Source organism: Scyliorhinus torazame, chromosome 1 (assembly GCF_047496885.1).
Source record: "Scyliorhinus torazame isolate Kashiwa2021f chromosome 1, sScyTor2.1, whole genome shotgun sequence".
Lineage (NCBI taxonomy): Eukaryota > Metazoa > Chordata > Chondrichthyes > Carcharhiniformes > Scyliorhinidae > Scyliorhinus > Scyliorhinus torazame.
In genome coordinates this window covers 2,105,537-2,111,536 of record NC_092707.1, presented here as the reverse complement: position 1 = coordinate 2,111,536, position 6,000 = coordinate 2,105,537, and the positions used below count along the sequence as shown (strand labels likewise).

General features: G+C 50.7%; 1 protein-coding gene across 1 annotated transcript in view; it reads left to right on the top strand.

The window, feature by feature from the left end:
* Positions 1-1,132: 1,132 nt before the first annotated feature.
* Positions 1,133-6,000, top strand: part of rflna (refilin A) — a 96,426-nt gene continuing 91,558 nt past the window's right edge. Inside the window, exon 1 of the mRNA XM_072510839.1 lies at positions 1,133-1,190. The gene's annotated coding sequence lies outside the window, so the exon portion shown is untranslated. The remainder of the gene's footprint in view (positions 1,191-6,000) is intronic.

Here is a 6,000-nt window from a genome sequence, read left to right as displayed (position 1 = left end):
AAATTGATGCGCGATCAATTACAATTAAAGATGAGGTAGTAACATAACTGAGGCTTTAATCGACTAGAACTGTTCCCCAGCAGCTTCGGTACAGAAAGTGAAGGCTGCTGGGACGGCACCGGTTCTTATACCCCGCCTGTCAGGGCGGAGCTACGTATCAACAGCCAATGGTAAACTCCTTGGTTTAATCAATGGTCTTCAGCCTCTTGGGTACTGTAATACCTGATAATACCACACTAGCATAAATAAAATAATAAACTACTAACACTAATTAACTATTGTGACACTACTGCAAAATACGTCTATCCTCCAGCACAACCTACTCCCAACTCCCGAGCCACAGAGTCATGTGATGGGTTTACACTGCCACCTAGTGGTCAGATGTTGTGCATAACATTATGTACAAACTTGCCTTATGCATATCATCACAATACACACATACACATACACCCTCACACACACATACTCAGACAGACACACACACTCTCTCACACTCGCACACACACTCGCTCTCACACACGCAATCTCGCAAACAGACACACACACTCTCTCACAGATACAAACACATACATACAAGCACTCAGACACACACTCAAACTCTCACACACACTCACACACACCCATAAACCAATGTAAACAGATACACACATACGTAGAAAACAGGAGCAGGAGAGGCTGACCGTCCCTTCGAGCCCCTCCGCCATTCATTATGATTATGGCTGATCATCTGGACAAATACACACACATACATTTACACACATACATACACACATGCACCTATGTAAATATGCACACATACTTACATATAAACGCATACACATATACACATCACACACATGCACATTCACACTGACCATATACACACACATACACTCAGTGCACGTTCCTGTTTTCGATCACCTTCCTCTGACACCACTCCTCATCAGTCAGAAAGTGAATTAAGTGCAGCAGGGGGGGGGGGAGAGGTGATGGTTCGAGTTGCAGTGTGCACAGTGGCTCTGACTGTGCACTGATGTTGAAATGGTTAACAAGCTGCCAGTGTGCCCACAGTCCTGGTTGGCTGGCTCTCCGCCAGCCTTACGGGAGCCTTTCTTTAATAGCTATCGTGTGCCTGGGAGCACAGAGCTGAACTGACAGGCTGCATGGTTCCAAACTCCGAACACCGAATTACTGAGGGGATCATTCTCACAGTGAGTGCCACTTTGTACCTGTGTGTGTGTCAGAGTGTGTGTGAGTCAGAGTGTGTGTAACTGTGTGTGTGTCAGAGTGTGTGTGAGTCAGCATGTGTGTGTCAGAGTGTGTGTACCTGTGTGTGTGTCAGAGTGTGTGTGTGTCAGAGTGTGTGTGAGTGTGTGTCAGAGTGTGTGTAACTGTGTGTGTGTCAGAGTGTGTGTGAGTCAGCGTGTGTGTGTCAGAGTGTGTGTACCTGTGTGTGTGTCAGAGTGTGTGCGAGTGTGAGTCAGAGTGTGTGTGTGTCAGAGTGTGTGTACCTGTGTGTGTGTGTGTCAGAGTGTGTGTGTGTCAGAGTGTGTGTGAGTGTGTGTCAGAGTGTGTGTAACTGTGTGTGTGTCAGAGTGTGTGTGAGTCAGCGTGTGTGTGTCAGAGTGTGTGTACCTGTGTGTGTGTCAGAGTGTGTGCGAGTGTGAGTCAGAGTGTGTGTGTGTCAGAGTGTGTGTACCTGTGTGTGTGTGTGTCAGAGTGTGTGTGTGTCAGAGTGTGTGTGTGTCAGAGTGTGTGTGAGTGTGTCAGAGTGTGTGTGTGTCAGAGTGTGTGTGAGTCAGAGTGTGTGTGTGTCAGAGTGTGTGTACCTGTGTGTGTGTCAGAGTGTGTGTGTGTCAGAGTGTGTGTGTGTCAGAGTGTGTGTAACTGTGTGTGTGTCAGAGTGTGTGTGAGTCAGAGTGTGTGTGAGTGTGTGTGTCAGAGTGTGTGTAACTGTGTGTGTGTCAGAGTGTGTGTGAGTGTGTGTCAGAGTGTGTGTCAGAGTGTGTGTAACTGTGTGTGTGTCAGAGTGTGTGAGTCAGAGTGTGTGTGTGTCAGAGTGTGTGTGAGTGTGTGTCAGAGTGTGTATAACTGTGTGTGTGTCAGAGTGTGTGTGAGTCAGAGTGTGTGTGAGTGTGTGTGTCAGAGTGTGTGTGTCAGAGTGTGTGTGAGTGTGTCAGGGGTCTGCAGAAGGACTTGGACAGGCTAGGAGAGTGGGTAAAGAAGTGACAGATGGAATACAATGTGGAAAAGTGTGAGGCTCTGCACTTTGGAAGGAGGAATGGAGGCAGTTAGGAAGGCAAATGCAATGTTAGCATTCATGTCGAGAGGGCCAGAATACAAGACCAGGGATGTACTTCTGAGGCTGTATAAGGCTCTGGTCAGACCCCATTTGGAGTAATGTGAGCAGTTTTGGGCCCCGTATCTAAGGAAGGATGTGCTGGCCTTGGAAAGAGTCCAGAGGAGGTTCCCAAGAATGATCCCTGGAATGAAGAGCTTGTCAAAGAACAAAGAACAAAGAAATGCACAGCACAGGAACAGGCCCTTCGGCCCTCCAAGCCCGTGCCGACCATGCCGCCCGTCTAAACTACAATCTTCTACACTTCCTGGGTCCGTATCCTTCTATTCCCATCCTATTCATGTATTTGTCAAGATGCCCCTTAAATGTCACTATCGTCCCTGCTTCCACCACCTCCTCCGGTAGCGAGTTCCAGGTACCCACTACCCTCTGCGTAAAAAACTTGCCTCGTACATCTACTCTAAACCTTGCCCCTCTCACCTTAAACCTATGCCCCCTAGTAATTGACCCCTCTACCCTGGGGAAAAGCCTCTGACTATCCACTCTGTCTATGCCCCTCATAATTTTGTAGACCTCTATCAGGTCGTCCCTCAACCTCCTTCGTTCCAGTGAGAACAAACCGAGTTTATTCAATCGCTCCTCATAGCTTATGCCCTCCATACCAGGCAACATTCTGGTAAATCTCTTCTGCACCCTCTCTAAAGCCTCCACATCCTTCTGGTAGTGTGGCATATGAGGAACGGTTGAGGACTCTGGGTCTGTACTCGTTGGAGTTTAGAAGGATGAGAGGTGATCTTATTGAAACTTACAGGATACTGCGAGGCCTGGATAGAGTGGACGTGGAGAGGATGTTTCCACTTGTAGGAAAAACTAGAAGCAGAGGTCACAATCTCAGACTAAAGGGACAATCCTTTAAAGCCGAGATGAGGAGGAATTTCTTCAGCCAGAGGGTGGTGAATCTGTGGAACTCTTTGCCGCAGAAGGCTGTGGAGGCCAAATCACTGAGTGTCTTCCAGACAGAGATAGATAGGTTCTTGATTAATAAGGGGATCAGGGGTTATGGGGAGAAGGCAGGAGAATGGGGATGAGAAAAATATCAGCCATGATTGAATGGCGGAGCAGACTCGATGGGCTGAGTGGCGTAATTCTGCTCCTATGTCTTATGGAGGGTGTGTGAGTGTGAGTGGGTGAGTGAGTGAGTGTGTGAGTGTGTGAGTGGGTGAGTGGGTGAGTGAGTGAGTGAGTGAGTGTGTGAGTGTGTGCGTGTGTGAGTGTGTGAGTGGGTGAGTGGGTGAGTGAGTGAGTGAGTGAGTGAGTGAGTGTGTGAGTGTGTGAGTGAGTGAGTGAGTGAGTGTGTGAGTGAGTGAGTGTGTGAGTGTGTGAGTGAGTGTGTCTGTGAGTGGGTGAGTGTGTGAGTGGGTGAGTGTGTGAGTGGGTGAGTGGGTGAGTGAGTGAGTGAGTGAGTGTGTGAGTGAGTGAGTGTGTGAGTGTGTGAGTGGGTGAGTGAGTGAGTGAGTGAGTGTGTGAGTGAGTGAGAGTGCGAGTGTGTGAGTGGGTGAGTGAGTGTGTGTGTGAGTGAGAGTGTGAGAGTGCGAGTGGGTGAGTGAGTGTGTGTGTGAGTGAGAGTGTGAGAGTGCGAGTGGGTGAGTGTGTGAGTGTGTGAGTGTGTGAGTGGGCGAGTGAGTGAGAGTGCGAGTGTGTGAGTGTGTGAGTGGGTGAGTGAGTGTGTGTGTGAGTGAGAGTGTGAGAGTGCGAGTGGGTGAGTGAGTGTGTGTGTGAGTGAGTGTGTGAGTGGGCGAGTGAGTGAGTGAGTGAGTGTGTGAGTGTGTGAGTGGGTGAGTGAGTGTGTGTGTGAGTGAGTGTGTGTGTGAGTGAGAGTGTGAGAGTGCGAGTGGGTGAGTGTGTGAGTGTGTGAGTGAGTGGGTGAGTGAGTGGGTGAGTGAGTGAGTGAGTGAGTGAGTGTGTGAGTGTGTGAGTGGGTGAGTGAGTGTGTGTGTGAGTGAGAGTGTGACAGTGCGAGTGGGTGAGTGTGTGAGTGTGTGAGTGTGTGAGTGGGCGAGTGAGTGAGTGAGTGAGTGTGTGAGTGTGTGAGTGGGTGAGTGAGTGTGTGTGTGAGTGAGAGTGTGAGAGTGCGAGTGGGTGACTGTGTGAGTGTGTGAGTGTGTGAGTGGGCGAGTGGGCGAGTGGGTGAGTGGCTGAGTGTGAGTGGCTGAGTGTGTGAGTGTGTGTGTGGCTGAGTGAGTGTGTGAGAGTGTGAGTGGGTGAGTGAGTGGGTGAGTGTGAGTGGGTGAGTGTGTGAGAGGGTGCGTGAGTGGGTGAGTGTGTGAGAGTGTGAGTGGGTGTGTGAGTGTGTGAGTAGGTGAGTGTGTGTGAGTGAGTGTGAGTGGGTGAGTGGGTGAGCGGGTGAGTGAGTGAGTGAGTGAGTGTGTGAGTGTGTGTGTGTGAGTGAGTGTGTGAAGGTGTGAGTGGGTGAGTGGGTGAGTGGGTGAGTGAGTGTGTGAGTGTGTGAGTGTGAGAGTGTGTGAGTGAGTCTGTGAGTGGATGAGTGAGTGTGTGAGTGTGTGAATGGATGAGTGGGTGAGTGAGTGTGTGAGTGAGTGTGTGGGTGAGTGTGTGAGTGAGTCTGTGAGTGGGTGAGTGAGTGTGTGAGTGTGTGAATGGATGAGTGGGTGAGTGTGTGAGTGAGTGTGTGAGTGAGTGTGTGAGTGAGTGTGTGAGTGAGTGTGTGGGTGAGTGTGTGAGTGGGTGAGTGTGTGAGTGGGTGAGTGTGTGAGTGGGTGAGTGGGTGAGTGGGTGAGAGTGTGAGAGTGTGAGAGTGTGAGAGTGGGTGAGTGTGTGAGTGTGTGAGTGTGTGAGAGTGTGAGAGTGTGAGAGTGTGAGTGGGTGAGTGGGTGAGTGTGTGAGTGAGTGTGTGAGTGAGTGTGTGGGTGAGTGTGTGAGTGGGTGAGTGGGTGAGTGGGTGAGTGAGTGTGTGTGTGGGTGAGTGTGTGAGTGAGTGAGGGAGTCTGTGAATGGGTGAGTGAGTGTGTGAGTGTGTGAATGGATGAATGGATGAGTGGGTGAGTGGGTGTGTGAGTGTGTGAGTGTGTGAGTGTGTGAGTGTGTGAGTGTGTGAGTGAGTGTGTGAGTGAGTGTGTGAGTGAGTGTGTGAGTGTGTGAGTGGGTGAGTGTGTAAGTGGGTGAGAGTGTGAGTGGGTGAGTGTGTGAGTGTGTGAGTGTGTGAGTGTGAGTGGGTGAGTGGGTGAGTGAGTGAGTGGGTGAGTGTGTGAGTGTGTGAGTGGGTGAGTGGGTGAGCGTGTGAGTGAGTGTGTGAGAGTGTGAGTGTGTGAGTGGGTGAGTGGGTGAGTGGGTGAGTGGGTGAGTGGGTGAGTGGGTGAGTGGGTGAGTGTGTGAGTGTGTGAGAGTGTGAGTGGGTGAGTGGGTGAGTGGGTGAGTGGGTGAGAGTGTGAGTGGGTGAGTGTGTGAGTGTGAGTGGGTGAGTGGGTGAGTGAGTGAGTGTGTGAGTGGGTGAGTGTGTGAGTGGGTGAGTGTGTGAGTGTGTGAGTGTGTGAGTGGGTGAGTGGGTGAGTGAGTGAGTGTGTGAGTGTGAGTGTGTGAGTGTGTGAGTGGGTGAGTGTGTGAGTGTGTGAGTGTGTGAGTGTCTGAGTGGGTGAGTGGGTGAGTGAGTGAGTGAGTGAGTGAGTGAGTGGGTGAGTGGGTGAGTGGGTGAGTGGGTGAGTGGG